General features: G+C 35.5%; 1 long non-coding RNA gene across 2 annotated transcripts in view; it reads left to right on the forward strand.

The window, feature by feature from the left end:
• Positions 1–13173, forward strand: part of LOC141546975 (uncharacterized) — a 59282-nt gene extending 46109 nt beyond the window's left edge. For both annotated transcript variants that reach the window (XR_012483477.1, XR_012483478.1), the window contains 2 exons: positions 5706–5802; positions 12777–13173. This is a non-coding gene — a long non-coding RNA (uncharacterized LOC141546975). The remainder of the gene's footprint in view (positions 1–5705; positions 5803–12776) is intronic.
• The last annotated feature ends 4838 nt before the right edge of the window (positions 13174–18011 follow it).

An 18011-nucleotide genomic window follows, 5' to 3' on the forward strand; every position in this document is an offset into this window, starting at 1 on the left:
TTATTGACTAGCTACTAGATGCTCTCTTTTGTTTCTTCATAATTACCTTTCTGGGAGAGTGAGGATAGGAAGTGGCAAAAATTGAATCAACAAATACTTGTTTGGGGAAATTTTATAGAAGGAAAAATTGGTGCCTCCTCAGTTTTCATCCAAACCACCATACTCTCAAAACTTTATCATTTTAGAGCTGGAAAGATCTAATGGATCATTGTAGTGAGACTTCATAAAGAAGAAGTGACTCACTCAACTCATGATGAGACTGAGCTGATGTAGGCTCAAATAGGGTTCAAGATGGATTAGAGGATACAGTGAAGGACTGTTGCATACTTTTGCTCATTCCACCAGTTACTTTGTCACACTCCTTTTCTAAGATGCCTTTGTCTTGAGTGTTGGAAAGAGCTGAGTGAGAACAAAAAAGAGAAATGGTTGGAATTAAATATATTTGGAAAGACACAAGGAGAACATTTAGTGAAAAAGAAGAGGCAGAGAAAGGAAGAAGTGCAAAGTGAAATGTGAATAGTCATTGTGTAGGGCATAGTAAAAAAAAAAAAAATCTCACCTATTTTTTTGGAGATTTTCACATCCACGTCTTGAGATTCACGATTCCTTGGACGTTTCTGCAATATATGAGAGACATGCAAAATCCAATGATTTCATCACTATTTATTACTCTGCTTTCCCACCTCATGATGCCAATAATTATTCCTTTATTTCATGGGACTGATATTACTTTTCTTCTCTGATCTCTCCTTTTTATACAAAGTTATGAAAAACTATGCATCTGCTAGTCAAAATTTTGAAATGTTGTAGGCATTCTCCATTTTAAAACATGAAAAATGAAAGATTTTTAAGAAAAGTAAGAGTGGCTAAAATAGTTCTAAACTCAATTATTATTTTTTGCATATTACTTTATATAGTTTTATTTCTTCCTAAAATTTCAGTACCTGGGCTGAAAAATCTTCAAAATATAATGGCAGGGATAGCTAGGTGGTACAAGAAATAGAGCATTGGTCCAATAGTCAGAAGGATATAAGTTCAAATCTGACCTCAGCTACTATTTGTGTGACCCTGCAAAATTCTTTTAACACCAATTGCCTCACAAAACAAACAAAGAACACTCCCCCAAAAAACCTTCCACAACTCATTATGGCAGATTTGTGAATATCAGCCTCTCTTCAATGAAAAACTTCAGTCTTTAGACAATCACTTGAGAAACTATGTCTGAACCAACTATCTTATTTCCCATCCCATGTAACCTGAAGCTCCTACCACAGGAATGCAAACATAATGAATCTGAGTATCTATCATTGAATCTTGAAATCCCAAATATATAATTAAATGTCATATTTGATGTTCCTTGTGCAGGAATATGCCTTATGTTTTTTTGCTTTTCTGCTTCTGAATACATGTGTGTAGCTTAAAACTAGAATTTTACTAGAATAATGCACATGATTGGTCTGATTATGTCAAGTATTTGTTAAACAGTGTGATCCCAAATTGCAATGGAAGATGAGAGTCCTAACTTACCTTGTTCTTTGGTTCCTTCTTCCTCCTTTCCAATTCTGATTCTGATTCTGTTTCTCTTGTCTGATCTTCAGGAATTTCATTAGCAAAAGTCATTGAGAATTGGAGAGGGTCCCTTGAGAGCAGAAGACTAGATGGCTCTAAAGGGGAGGAGTGTTAGATATTAGGACTATAAGGATGAGGTTCCCGCAGAACAAGAGAAGGGAATTGTAAGGGTCCTTTAAATGGGCGGCACAGTGCAACAGGAGATTTGAGTGGCCCAGAAGTAATCTCTGTGGATATAGAACTGCCCTGTGGGTGGGATCCTGGCCATATGGAGATAGCTTCGTAATGGGTGACAGCTCTCTCACTGGTTGGCTGTGTGTGTGAGACCTCACAGGCCCTTTATAAGCCCACTGCAGACAGCAGTGGCTCTCTTTAACCTGGCTCCCTAGCCTGGGGTAGCCAAGCCAAGCCAAGCTGATGGATAGCTGAGAGAATTAAGAAGTTTGGTAGTGAACACATGGGTCTTCAGACCAGGTGTTTACTAGGGAACTAACAAGTCAGGGCATCAAGTCAGGGTATTATGGGAGTAGGTATAATAAAGGCTTTTAAGATTATACGTGGCTGTTCTTGAGTGCGCTACCGGTTATTAAACTATAGATTCAAGAAATCATGGCCAGAGGCCTTTGAAGGCCTCAGAGGAGGTGAGCCGAGTAGAGTTGACACTGCAAAGGTCAGTGGTCAAAGGTACTCTCTTGGGCCTAGGACAGACTAGTAATTGTTACTGCCAGGAGAGCATATTACAAATGGCGTGCAATGTGGGGCGCCAAAATGCTGGAACTCTGTCTTCCCAAAAATCAGCCAGAGTCAGGATCACTAAATGTCTTTATTCTTGATCTTTTACAGTCAAGGTCAGGGGATTAGGCCTAGCAATCTCACACACACCTTGCTCACTCAAATGCCAGGAGAGACTGAGTCAGTGTCAGCATCTCAATTCTTCTTCCTCCTCCTCCTCCTCCCACACACGTCACATCCCCCTCTTTGTCCCACCAATCTAGTCAGCACAGAACAGCTAGGGAGGGTCAACCTTCAAACAAGTTAATAAGGAACTGTCCAATTGGCAATTAGTCTCACATGCTTCATTATCCAACTGCATTGCTCAGTTGTAGCCCTTTACATTAGGAGTGTTGATCCAATTAATTAATTGAATGATAGTTTCCTACCTGAATGCTCATCTAGACAAATGTTACCAGATCAGAGTCAAACAAATAAAAAACAACAAAAAATAGACAGACCTTGAAGAAATATGAGAAAACACAAGAAAAAAGGAATACATTATATAACTAGAGTGCAAAAGAACTGGAGAAATTTCAAGGGAAGAAAAAATACTCAAATAGAAAAAAGAAGGACAGCATGTCAGGATAGTGTCTCTTTTCGAAATAACTTTTGCATTAGTGAGGAAGGTAAAGAAAATGGGCATGTGAGTCGGGGGAAAAGAAGGAAAGGTGAAAACGTGGTTGGAGAGCACCAGAAATACTGGGAGCCTTACTTGGTAGAGTTGGCTGGAGTGTTCCTGATCTACATGGGTTTTCAGCCAAGTTTTGCCCAGGGCCTTCAGAGTTTTTTGTTTTTTCTTCTTCTGGGTTAAGTACCTCTGGGAAGCATGTATTGATTTTTCCATCAATTTTCTGTTCACCATTTATAGCAATTGGTGAGGATGATGGTAGGAACATTGAATTTTCTGGAAGGAAGAAAATAGGCTAGTTAGGGCCATCTTCTGTTTTAGGACAGACCATCCTACAAAAGAACTCAGAGCTATAATGATGGATATCACAAATGTTAAATATTCATAATTTCTAATGCAGCATCCAGAAAAAAAGGTTTTGAGAAAAAAAGAAGCTTAGACATAGAAGAAAAACTTGAAGCCATATGCTAATGTAGCCTTCTCAAAGCTTTAGACTCAGGCTATTGGACTGTGTAATGATCTCTTCTCTAAATTATAATCATTCTCTGAGAGCAGGTTTCTTGGAGGGCTTTTGGAGGCAGCCTTTCTTTCAGTTCAGTTCAATAGCAGTCCAAATCCATTACTGTCTCTTTCCAAATCTTATCTCCTTCACTTGGGACTCGGCTAGTTTTCTGGAGGCTTTCTGAATCTTGGTTTCAGTGTTCTTCACAGGACATCCTGCCACCTGCCTTTCTTCATTCTGCCCGATTTGTGAATCTCCTTGACTGAATCCTGACTCTGAATCTCCCGAAAGCCTCTTTGGCCCTGAGAGCTTCTTGCTTATATGCTGCATACTGAGCACACGCTAATTATTACATTACTAGGAAACCATTATTTGTTGTAGGATTAAATCAATGTTAAATTAGATTTAACCTCAATTCCACTCAGTACCTTGTTTCAAGTTCTGGCCCATAACATTTCCTTGTAGAATCAGATCAATGATACTGAACCATGCTAAATTAGATATTGCCTCTATCCATTCCAGTGATTTAGCACCTTGTAAGAATCCTAACAGGACTGAGTGAATATTAATTTGGAAAGTCATGGAAGAATATACATACAAACATATACATACTTATAGAGGTGTGAGTTTACATCCATGTGATTGTTATTTAAAGTGTTTACTTTGAAAAGTCACTCATTTTTATTTGGATCATCTTTTTCTATGGGTACAACCATGTAGAAATCTCCTTTGCTGAATTGCTTTTACTTCAGATGGTAGGGCAGAAGGATAATTTTAGAATCTTATCCTAATTGTTTTTTCATTTTATTAAAACTTTTGATTGACAGAACATATGCCTGGGTAATTTATTACAACATTATCCTATACACTAACTTCTGTTCTGACTTTTCCCTTCCTTCCCTCCACCCCCTCTCCTAGATGGCAAACACTCTTATGCATATTAAATATATTATAGTATATTCTAGATACAATATATGCGTGCAGAACTGAACAGTTCTCTTGTTGCACAGGGAGAATTGGATTCAGAAGGTAAAATTAACCCAGGAAGAAAAACAAAAACGCAAACAGTTTACACTCATTTCCCAGTGTTCCTTCTCTGGGTGTAGCTGATTTTGTCCATCATTGATCAATTCAAACTGAGTTAGATCTTCTCTTTGTTGAGGATATCCACTTCCATCAGAATACATCCTCATACAGTATTGTTGTTGAAGTGTATAATGATCCCCTAGTTCTGCTCATTTCACTCAACATCAGTTCATGTAAGTCTCTCCAAGCCTCTCTGTATTCATCCTGCTGTTCATTTCTTACAGAACAATTATATCCCAATCATATCCTAATTTTTAAAGAACAACATCCTATCTCTTGGGCAAACATCTTTTTCTTTCTTTCAGACAAGATTATTCCTTTCTCTAGATTTCCAATTCTAAATGACTGAGCAAGTTTCAAAAAAAAAAACATGAACTACCAAGTAGTGCAAGTTGTTCTTTTGGAGTAGAAGAATACAAAAAGAAATCTCTTCTTTTTCCTAATAGAAGAGTGATACTCATCACTTCAACTAAAATAAAATGAATAATACCTACCTGCCACCTGACTCTGATTCTCTTTTTTATTTTCCTCAAGGTATTCCATTAAGAGAGAATCTAAAGTGTCAAATGAGATTGTGGGGTAGTTATTAGTTGGAAGTACTCCCCCAATTTCTTGGTTATCAGATTGGCTGGACTTCTGTTCCATACATTTTCTTCTTTCATCAATATCTTTGCCACTATCCCACTTCTCCATGACTTTTCCGAGATGTCTTTGTCTCCAGTGTTGAAAATAACTAGAGGTCAAAGAAAAGAGAAAATGGTTAAATTAAATGTATTTGAAATTGTTTATCCTTCATAATGCATTGTGTTTCCTTCTCCAAAAAATCATGATCAAAACAAAAGAGTAAGAAAATATTTAGTGAAAAAAAGGCGAACAGAAAGAAATGCAAATGAAATGTGAATGATTATTGAGTGTGATATGGTATCAAAAGTTTAGTAATCTCTTTGAAGATGACCACATCCCTATCTTGGAATTCATTTTCTCTAAGAATATAGCAGAAGAGGCAACATTTAACTTTTAAGTCAGTTCGTGTTAGCATGTCTCAGTTCATGTTAGCATGTCCCCTCCCCATTAGTCCTTTGATTATTTTTTCATTTATGGAATTTGATATTTTTTTCTTCTTATCTCTCTCTCTTTTCAATAAAGAAAAAGGAATCTTCATCACCTGTGGACACTTTTGGAGACAGGACTTTTGACAACTACAATTTTCAAACTCAAATCTTTCAAATGAAAGTCTTTTGGGGTAAGAGTGAAAGGTGGTTAAAAAATGATTCTTCCCAACTCTGACTCTTTCTAAATTTTTTTGATGACTTCTTTCAAAAACAAGTAAATGTAATATAATCTTTGTGGGAAGAGTTTTGAAATTAGGTTTGGAATCTTGTGAAAGATTCTGAAAGATAAAGAGTGAAGCATTTGACAAAATCCATAGGAGATTATTTGTCAATCCCTTCCCCTTCATTCTAAAATTTCTGGGATTGAGAATGGGTTCCCTTTGTTACCTCCTGCTGCCTCCCTCAGAAGACAAGTAGCAAATTAAGTTTAAATGCTTCTTTTTTTTACTGTTATCCTGACATTTAAACCAAGATTCAAATAGAAGAGATATTGCCATCCCTTATTTTAGGTCACATTTTTGTTTAAGCAACTCCCTAATCTCCAAGGAATGGTATTCTATTTCCCTCTTCTGTAAGACATGCTCTGGAACTTATTACATAATATTGTCTCACACCTGCTTCAAAAAAGAATGATGCACTTCAGTTATCCAAAAACTCTCCAAATCAAAACTCAGAAATTGTGCAATCAGCTTTTTTTCAAATTATCCATAGGCTTGCCCTGGTGAAGACATTGCTTTCTGTCCCTGAAGCAGCACTAATAGAAAGAATTCTTTCAGAAAATAGGTATAAGAATGCAACTCAGTCTTTTACCAAAAACCTCACTAGATTAATAACTCAACCAAATACAACTCACCTCCTGGAAAGAAAAGGATTCAATCTCATTTTTTTCTTTTGGTCAGAATATATTTATTTTTATTTTTACTATAGCTTTTTATTTACAGGATATATGCATGGGTAATTTTTCAGCATTGACAATTGCAAAACCTTTTGTTTCAACTTTTCCCCTCTTTCCCCCCACCCCTTCCCTTAGACAGCAGGTTGACCAATACAATGTTAAATTATAAATATAAGTTAAATACAATGTATTTATACATGTCCAAACAGTTATTTATGCTGTACAAAAAGAATCAGGCTTTGATTCGATCTCTTTAAAAAAAAAAAGTGGCACTGCTGACATGAAAGATCCAAGAACTGTGCTCTTCTCTGTCTGAGGAAGATGTGGAGTGGAAAATTATGTTGGTATTTATAAGCCTCTTTATGAAGGTGCTAACCCTGAAGTCTGATCAGGGAGTTGAATTCCCACCTTGACTCCAGTCAGGTCATTCAAAATATTAATTTCACCTTCCTCAACCTCTTCAGTTTCATCTTCTTTAGAGGACCCTAAAGAAGGTCTCTCTGTCCCTTTTTTTGTTTACTACTTGAATAATGAAAGGAATCTTGACTCCTGTTCATCTTTCAATCTATAAAGATTTGTTCTTTTCGGTTTTGATCCAACTGTAGCCTTCCTTATTCCTACATTCATTTCATCTATCTGTGAATCCATCAGGTATATGCACTTCTTTCCTTCATGGACATTTTAAGTATTATTCACATGCCAAAAATATTTCATAGATAAAAATGTTACTTTTATTTTAAACAAAAATTTAAAAGCTGATATTGAAATGACCTCAGTCAGTCCAAATAGCTAAAAGATGTCAAGACTGGGATGTGAATTCAGAAGTGTGACTTCAGAATTCTTTCTGAATTAACACCTTTCAAGTTTCAAACTTTATTGAATGAGTTACCAAAAATCTTTTGGAGGAAAGTGAAGACTGAAAAAGAAGAGAAACTTCATGTCCAGAAGAACATAGAGGCAGTGGGATAGCTTTAAATATAACTTACCTAACTATTTTGAAAATGAAATGAAAATGAAATTGATGGGGAAGCACACCTAAAAGAAAGGTGGATGTATCACCAGAAAACTTTAGGCAGTGAGCCTCTAAGTACCTCACTTAATATCCCTGTGTCCTGAGAAATAATAAACCTTGGCTATCCAATCTACTTTGGTGTGGATGGAGAATGAGTATTTGTGGTCTTTTGGGCAGTCTCTGCTTTGACACCAACCAGATACCAATGAATGATGGCACAGATTGGTTGATGTATTGCTGAAGGCTTTGTTTCCCATAATACAGAAACTCATTCCCCATAACTCTCCCAAGAAGTAGATGAGCAAGCAATGGCTTCAAGCTCTAAGATATTCTATTTTGCTGTTTCTAAGTATAGTGCTATGTTAATTTCTGAGTAGTAGAATCTGTTTCGTTTGCTCAATGATGTTTTCAAAAAAAGAACAACACATTTCTCATTGCTGGCCATATTTGACTAGGAATGGATTCCGATTGGTTTCTAAAGCTAGAAATGATAGAGAGGGAAAGTTGTCAGCCTATGTGGGAGAGACTTTTTCTTTGTGAAACTATAGCAATAGAAACAACCACTGTCAGGATATTAGAAATGTCTCTTTAATGCAGTTCTCTCTTTTCTATTTTCTTTTTTTTCCTCTTCTCTGAGGCAATTAGGGTTAAGTAACTTGCCCAGGGTCACACAGCTAGGAAGTGATAGTGTCTGAGACCAGATTTGAACTCAGGTGCTTCTGACTTCAAGGCTGGTCTTGTATTCACTACATCAAATAGTTGCCCCTTTCTTTTCCATTTTCCAGAGAGAAGCAGAGATTCTCGATAGGACATCTACCAGACTCAACTTCTGAGAATCTTTGCTTCCTTATCATTCCTAGCAATGAATTTTATTTGTTGCCTGTGAAATAAATAAAGTGTGAGTTAACACAATTTGATCAAATTGATTTATTGGGCAAGCTAGCAGTTGCACAGCAATTGGGATCAGATGCCTTCAGTAGGCACTAGGACACCAAATAATAACAAAGTTTTCTCATAATCATATGTAACTATTTGAAGAACAAATAGTTACATAATGCTGAGCAACAAGACTATTTCTTATTTTTGACTGGTCAAAGTGTGATGAAATTAGAAAGTACTAATTACAAGATATCCTATTGTCTGTCTGCAAGATCATTTTGCAGTTAGTACTTTCTGATTTCCCTGAAATCATTTGAACAAAGCTTTTACATGGATAGCTCTAAGTCACAAAATGTATGTTGTTTACAACAAAGAGTTGGTTTTGGTCCCCGTGGATTACTTATTACATTATTTGCATAACGTTTATTGTATTTTCAGCCTTGGTATTTTGAACCATCATCAGATTATTAGAAATCAATTTTGAGCAGGCTTTATTACAATAAGTCATTCAACATCTAACACAGCTAAAAAACCAATCATGAGGCAGAGGATTATAAGAATATATTTGATTATTGTAGTTAATATGCATCCTCCTGTGAACCAGGAGAATGGTTAAGAACACCTAGCAGAGGGATTTCTCCATAGGCTATTTGCATCTTGCTCAGACAATTAGGTGTCTGCTATTAGATTTTGTGGAAATTTGTCCTAATTTCACCTGATTGGTTAATGTAGGAACAACAAGATGGTTCACATGCTGACCCCTCCCTGGAAACAGTTCTAAGATCCAAGACCATATGCTTCTGTATCATCATCTGACACAAAGAATCTACCTCAATTTGAAGGAAGGTGATGGTCTAACTAACGAACTGGGCCAACTTCTCATTCTCAAGGAAGAGATTTCTAGCTACTTTTCCTAAGGTGGCAATGCCAATGTATGGAATTCTGGATCAGAGCAACTTTATTCCTGGACTTTTGTCTTTTACAAGGTCTGGGGCATATTTAGTTTCATTCTTTTACTGTTGCCACCATGCTTCTAAATGTCTAGTGAAATGTTTTCCTAGCAGTCCTATAGAATGATTGAAAGTGAACATTGAAGGCAATAAATAAGTGATCCCACATGTTCCAAACAAGATTAGTGGACAAGTGGTATAAGTTCTTTCCTCCCAAATTAAAAAAAAAACAAAAAACAAAAACAAAAACAAAAAAACAATAAAAACAGACAAGGAATTCCAAACCCCAATGTGAAATTTAAAGATGAGAATTGCTTTACATATTAATCATAAGTAATAAAACTGGAACCAGTGTAAAATTTACAAAATTAACATTAAGTTTTGTAATCCATCCTCTCTATTTTGCAATCAATGGGTGACCTTGCACAAATAAATAATTCCTCCTTTGCAAAAGGAAGATATTTTGTGCACCCCTAAACATTTCCCAAATTCTATTAATTCCTGGAGATTATGTATCTTACAATATAGCAAATGAAATTTGGAAGAGGAGTAGTTTCTGGTAACGAAAATAGTTTTTCAGAGAACTATCATTCCATTAAATTTTGTAATTTAAAAATTGCAATAAAGATAGGAAGTCATTGGGCTTTAGTATTAATGACACAGAACTGATATAAATGATTCATGATGTCCAACAAGATACTTTGGAGTCATCATGTCCAACTGAAAATCATTTGGAATATCAGGGAAAGCCACCCATGGATTAGATTCACCTTGATTAATATGGTGGTAAAGTATCCAGCCTCTAAGAGGCTCACATTGCTTTAATATGACAAAAGGTATATACAAAAGGTATATATTACTTCAACCTGAAATTTACTAACAATATTACAACTTTTTCTATCATCTTGGGAGGAGTGGAACTGAATGAAAAAGACAACTGGTAATAACATCAGAATTATGCAACAAGGAAATGTGAGAGGTATACAATATATGACAAGTATGCTCATGAGGCATAAAGAAAATAGTAGGATAAAGAGTGTCTATTTTTCTTAATTAACAATTCTTCATTTCCAAAATTACTATTAGAGTTTTTTTGTTCTTTTGTTCTCTAGAGTTTTTTTTTTTTGTATAGATTTAGCTGGAGAAAAGAGAAAAACTAGATGATAATATTAAGGTAAAGCAAAATAAAAAAATTCTTGGATGCATTGTCATCACATGAAACAGGAAAGAGCAGGTTTTCATGGGATTAGTATATACAAGAATTTTTTCTCTGATTTTTGTGGAAGTTGGGCAGTTAGTAGTCCTTAAGATGCACCTATGAAGATGAGTTATATTCTGTTGGTCTGTTGGAAATTCTTGATATAAACATTATCTCTAGGGTAGAAGTGTCTATTCAAAGGTATAGCCTATATTTTAAATTCCTGCTTTGTGAAGTTCCTTCTCTCGAGTTTGTAATTCCTATGCACATGAAGCATAGATACATTGCCTTCCAACAGTGATGTGTGATCTGGAAAGAAGGGGTTCACTTTTATGGGAGGGTGACCAAATAATATTTAAAAGAAGAGAGGTATAATTCCAGTCTTGGTCTGCTTCATAAACAAAACAACACAAGTCAAAGTACATCAGGTCACTTTAGGTGAGTTCCAGAGCATAATTTTTCAATAGTGATTTTAAGTTCCTTGCTCAAATATTTAATCTGACCTGAACTCTGGGAGAGATAAGTAGTATGAAATTTAGGAGCAATCCCAAAATAATAATAAGAATGAGAGAGTATTAGGTCAAGGGAGAAAACTCCTATTTCAAGATATAAAAGTTGCTAACCCACATCTGCTTATAATCTCCTTAAGCAGGATTTCAGCACAAAAAAAGTCAACTATAGTTTTATGACTAGGAAACTCACTCCAACAAGACAATGTTGTAATTCTGTTGTTTCTGGTTTTCATCTCGAAAAAAATCCCACTTATAATATAAGCAAGTAACCCCCCTTCTTTGGAAGTAGCACTTTGCTTGCAAGCTGTTTTCCTCTTTTTGAAATTAAACCAATTTTATTGTGACCAGCTTTGGGCATGAATCTAAAATCAATTGCTTAATTTTCAAATACTCATACTGTATTTGCAACTGTTTGGAAGGCATGTAGCTTAAATGAATGAGATGTGGGATAGATAGTACAAATATGAGCTGTTTTCTCATTGTCTAATACCTTCAATTTCCATTTTTTCTCTTATTACTAAAGTTAACATTTGTAGAACAATATTGAATAACAGTGGTGATAAAGGATGTCCTTGCTTCATTCATGATCTTATTGGGAGTATATCCCCATTTCAAATAATATTTGTTAGTGGTCTAAGATACATGCTACTTATCATTTAATGGAAAGCTCTTTTTATTCCTAAGCTTTTTAGTCTTTTAATAGGAATGATTGTTTTATTATATGAAAGTCTTTTTCTGCATTTAGCAGCAGATATGGCCAACACAAATTAATCTAAGTGGTTGTAGTTAAATTTAGCATTTTATAGGACCAGTAGTGAATTTTTTTTTTTTTTTTTTGCTGCTCATATGAGGGCCAAAATGTGGTGTCAATCTTCCAGTACACACAGCACATTCCCACTAGTGCTTGAAAACTGCTGCTGTCTTTGGTCCTAACTCCATCTCCCCAGTCCCTAGATGTCTTCCTTTCTGTAATGTAAATTAGTAATTCTAAAATGAATCTCTTTTTCCATAACCATGTTCCCAAGGAATTTCTTCCCCTTACTTTTATCTAGCCTCACATTTCACTCCATTTTCCATATCATTTTATTGTTGATTCATTGATTCTCTTCCTTTTCTTGAGGAAGGTACCCATTTCCCTCCTTTTCCCTTTCTTCTGTCAATCAGAAGCCTGTCTCTACCTGTACATGAGGGAGCTAAACAGACAAGGCTAAAGGCATATGAGTGTGGAATCAAACTGAAGTTTAATTTTAAAAAGGAAAACAGCTTCAAGCAAAGTTGTACTTCCAAGAGGGGCTCACTTGCCTATGGAAAGGGATTTTTCCAGAATGAAAACCAGAAACAGGTGTATCACAACATTGACATTTTTACATCTTGTATGGAAAGTCTTCAATTCATTAGCATTGTTGACCTATTGGATCACAGAACTAGGCATAGTGTGGTTGGGAACATCAACTATTCAATTGACAATTCCACAGCTGGGGATTGTTAGCATGTCAGGGTATCTGATTGATTGTTTGAGCCATAACCTCAGCTTCCAAATCAAAGTTTCCTGGAAAATAGGGAAACTCCATGAATAGAACTTCCTTATTTTCCTTACACTTGCATACAAACTGACATAGATATTATAGGTCTCACTACTTCTACATTCTCTCTTTTCAGCCAAAGACTGGGACAGCCTTGCTGAATAAGGGACAATAATCACCTGAAGATTGATTTTATACAGATAGGCAAGAAGCAATACCACAATGAATGTCAAGACAGAATGCAAGACTAATGATAAGAAGAAACATTAGATCAAAGAAGACAGTAGCACAGAATGCAGCCAAAGTTTTCAGGAAATCAGAAGAACAAGTCAAAGAAGGTGATAGAGAAGAGAGTTATATCAGGATATGGCATTGAGAATAAAAGTGGAATTACATTGTACAAGGTTTAGTGTTCTGAAGTGGATCCATGTTCTCACTTGTGCCTGAAATGTAAACCAGAGCCTGAGTTTCCAGAGAGATTCCCAGGTGTAAGAGATCCTTCAAGTAAGGGAAGAATATAATAAAGCCCCTAAAAGCTGCATTTGGCTTTTTTATTTCTTGATTATGTTGCCCCATTTCCCATGTGTGGTTTTGTGGGCTCCAGGAGAATAGAGGTTATAACTGAAAGAATAGGTCCTTTGAGCTTCTATGCTTTGAAACAGGTCAATTGGCCTTTCACCATAGGATGGAATAGAGGGTTTTGGAGTATTCTGATTGGTTTTCCAGTTTGGGAGTCAGTGAAGAAGAACCCTCCCATCAGGTTCAGGATATAGATTTCTAAATGATCAGCTATCTCCATGACCTCTTGAAATCAAAATCACGAGTAACAAGTCCAACGATTCATTAAATTAAATATCTTAGAGAAGCATTTGAGTTAGGATCTTAAGTGCCTATGCCTGTTGACTGGAGTAAGATGTCTATATTTCAAGTTTGAGATAAGAACAGGATAAAAATAAAAGAAAGAAACCCATAAATATGAGAAGCTAAAAGCTGTCACTTATATGAGTATTGTGATTGCTAAAAAAACACAAAGATAACAGTAACAAGAAGAAAGAAAAAAAAACTTAGGCTATAGACATGGTCTCATGTTTATGGTCTAGATCTAGAGGAGAAGAGTGGAGAAAAGAGATGACAGGAGAGAGAAGATGGACAGTTTTAGAGAACAAAAGAGGAGAGAATGAGACTCGAGACACAGTATGAGGGAAGAAAGAAGGATCCAGGAAGAGATAGGGGTTTGGGGAGGAGTCTATCATCTATACCATAATGCAGACAGATATAGTACAGGCTGTTATAAGTAAGAATGTGGGGAAATTAACCCCAAGGACAACACTGGGAAAAAGTGCCCACAATTGGTCCAAGTGAGTTCTGGCAGAACAGAAGCACATCACTCAAGCTAGAAGAGTCACCAACACCAGATGTGGTCCTGAACTGCACAGTCCAACCTGAAAGTTGGAAATTGGAGTTCTTATAATGGTCAGTGTGTGTGTGTGTGTGTGTGTAAAAGAGAGAGAGATGGAGATATCATAGTCTACTAGATTATAAGATAAATGACAGTCATTTCCCTTATCTATAACTGTTCCTCTCTTTAATCCTATTTCATTTACTACAATAAATCAGCAGATTTATTCTTTTTAAATTATGTTGAAGTATAGAGATAATGACTTCCATGGTGTCAGTTGTGTGCCTCAATTTATTCTTTTACACTTTGTTATCAAGTTATTCTAAAAGCACTTACTTTGAGCTGAGGACTATGCTAAGTACTTATGAATACTTAGAAAAAGACAGTCTCTTACCCCTAGGAGCTGATACTGAAATGGCAGAAAATAACACATAAAAAGAAATTTTAAAAATGCAAGACCTGTAAAACTTGAAAGGCTTAAACATTCTGAGTTTAAAGATAGTTACTTGGTTGATAAGGCTTGGAAGCATCATTCATTATGTTCACTAGATTATTCAGCTTCAGTTTTGACTAAACAAGAAGGTGAAAAGTGACCAACATTAAAGTGCTGGAATTAGCTGATATATTGAAATCCAGACCACACTGTATCATTGGAACCATGGAAAATTTTCCACTTAATATAGCATTAAAGATGTATTTGAACCCTACAAAAATAGTGAACCTGTTCTGAAGGAATGTGGACTTCCAAAGTAGATGACCTTAAAACAAAGGACAATAGATTTTAATCATGGGAAATCATGAAGTAGGTGCTTAATAAATGTTTATTTATTGATGACCAGTGATCACCTGATCATCATAGGAATATGCACCTCGGGTTCAGTAATGATCTTCTGAGAGATTACCTTTAGATTTCATACACCTTGGTCTTTATATTATTAATATATTGTTAGGCAATGATGATTTGATTTTCATAGTTGCTCTACTAGAAAACATGGGAATGGACAAGATTTTTACCAGAGGTGGAAAACTATAGTCTCTTCCTAGATCAGACTTCTTAGGTAAGGGAGCTATCCAAGGACAATTGAATGTCTGGTCCCCTTTTCAGACATTCAAAGGAGAGGTATACTATCAATTGCTCAATAGAAAGTGACAGTAGGGTGAGGTGAGATGAAGACAAATAACATTCCAGATATCATGTACAGTTAGGTCAAATATATAACTTCTGGAGACAGAATGTCTTGTGTAAAGAAGATGAGGGCCACCAATGTAGCTGTGGAAAGCAGTACATTTTAAGGAGAATAGAAAGATATGAGAAGATGTTAAATGACAGAGAATTTATAGTGTCAAAAAGATGATTTTGTCTTTGATCCAGGTAGTAATAGAATCTCACTGGTGTTTGTTTAGCACAAGCATAGTTTGATCATATATGTGTCTATATGTACATATATATATATATTTATATAGATTAAGATATAGTGCACATGTATATGTATATGGAGAGAGGAGGAAATATACATTTTCATCACTGAATTTTTCTTTGTATGATTTCTGGAATAGTTTAACCAATTCGCACTCTTACCAATAAGAATATTAAGGTATCTGTATTATAATAATACCTACAATTCTCAGCACACTAAGGTATCTTTATAAAACATGGTAATGTACTAGCAAATAAAGAAATTATAATCAAATGTTAAAAGATTGAAATAAATGAGTCATTAATATATAACTTGTCACACTATTTAATATTTCATAGCTATTAAACAATTTGTACCTTTCTAATTGAATATCAGCTATTTACAAGTTGATGATCCTATTGACAAAATATATTCACCCCAGCCCCGGATAAAGAAATTGGTCTTGTGAAGCACAGAAGCCACTTCCTTGCATTGACTGATAATACTGGGAGGGTAAGTTTACAGAAGAATGAGTATCCATCTTGCATTATGATGGTCATAGAATGAAGAAATAGCAGTAACCATGGGATTCTGGGAACTTGGATATGAGAAAACAGCTCCTGCACATCTGACACCCTATATAAGAAAAAGGAAAAAAAAAATACTTTCTTTAGTGACGGGTTTCTAAAGACATGACATTGTCAGCTTAATTTACAATTTTTTCCACTTTAGAGGGAATAAAATCTGTTGTATAAAAACATACATGTAAGGCTGTCAAGAAAAATAATTTAAAATTTTCAAAGTCTCTTTGGAGAAGTTCTGGAATTATCTACAAAGTGACAAACAAAGCAGGGAAAGCTCAGGAGGTTTTTTTCTCCCAATTTAAGGTCATTTATTGGAAAAGTCTGACAATTAGTAGAGAGTACAATAAGAGAACAGTTTACTCAAAGGGAGTGTAAGGACACATCACTCAATATAAAATCATTCCCATCTTTCTGGATCAAAGACTTTCTCTTCTACTTCCCTACAATAATGGGTCAAGGACAAGGTCATTTCTAGGTACAGAGATATGAAGTTGAAGAGAATCATTCTATTTAGTAATCACTATCAACTACATACTTCTGTTTCCTTTTCCCATAAACTTCCCTGGTAAGCTTGAAGTGGAAAAGCACTCCCTATTGCAGATGGTATTCTTACACCCCCAGATGTGCTGTCCTGAAAGACCTGAGTCCTTGACAACCTGATAAGCTAATACTCCTTGCTGCTGCCTGAGAATGACCCCCTTAGAGTGATAACTTTTTTTGCCTCCTGTTTAGAATAGAAATTCCTTTATTATGACAAATGTATCAAGGAACATTTTGATGTCTCTCTCTTCTTTCTATAAATATGTGGCCCTAAGACCACTCATTTGCTGACTCCCCTGTTCTGGTGGGGTCCAGTTGCTAGCTAATAATAAATGCTCTTAAATTTTCATTATTTTGGCTGCCTTGTTTTTCTCTTGCCTGAGTACTTCAAGCTAAGCACTGAACTTGGTGGGCTAAGGCCTAGATGCCTCCCTGAATCAACAAAAGACATTTTTCCTAGGAGTGGAAGGAAGTCTGTTCTTCAGACATGAGAAATTTTGGGGGAAAATCTCAAGATCCCAAAGAAAACTAGGGTACTCTTTTAGAATGTAATAAATTAACTTCATGACATCAGAGAGGAGATGATATTCCTTCTAAATTCCTGAAGCCAAATAGATTTGAGTGATCTATCTAGGTCTCCTTTCCTAATTTCCAAAAGAAAAGAGTAACTTTATAATCTTCCCAGAACAGAAGAATTTTGGTGTTTCTGTCTTTTCATTAGCCTACTGATACTATTCATAATATAGCTCATGGAGGCTTCTGTCTGCATCAAGACATAATGGAAGACTCTTTGCAAAGTCAGGGTTTTACAATGTTCTAAAAAGAAAAGGCTACATCATACCTGAGAAGAACATTCTGAGGACTCCAGAAAAATGATTTTCAGGAGTTTCCAGTTATCCCTTCACATGCATTTTCTAGACTTGAACTGACTTTCCACTGACTCCAGAAACTCTGGAGGAAGTCTTTATCATAGACTATTTTTTATGTTCCTTTGAGTGAATATTCATTTCTAAAAAGTTATAGTCTGGGTAAATAATTGATAATAAATATAGACATAAGCATACTGGTGGGGATTTGCAAGCTAAATAACATATTATAATAATCATCATCTCCTCGAGTTTAACACTAGTGCCTGACAGCACAGAGCAGTCTTGATCAAAACTACCAAGAAGCCATTCAAAGAACAAAGTAAAACTAGAGCCTACATATGTGACATGGTTATTAATCTTCCAAATAAGTTAAAGTTCTTAAACCATTGCTTTCATCTGATATAATTCATGATATTAAAATGTTTTCAAATACTATTACTTTACTTATATTTATTACAAATGACTAGTATGAGTCAAAAAAAGCGATGTGAACACAGCTATTTGTGAATCTGTGACCAGCTTAATTAAAAAAAAAAAAAAAAAAACAAACCTTAGCCTCTTTGCTTTAAACTTTTTAATTAG

Source organism: Sminthopsis crassicaudata, chromosome 6 (assembly GCF_048593235.1).
Source record: "Sminthopsis crassicaudata isolate SCR6 chromosome 6, ASM4859323v1, whole genome shotgun sequence".
In the NCBI taxonomy this organism is placed as follows: Eukaryota; Metazoa; Chordata; class Mammalia; order Dasyuromorphia; family Dasyuridae; genus Sminthopsis; species Sminthopsis crassicaudata.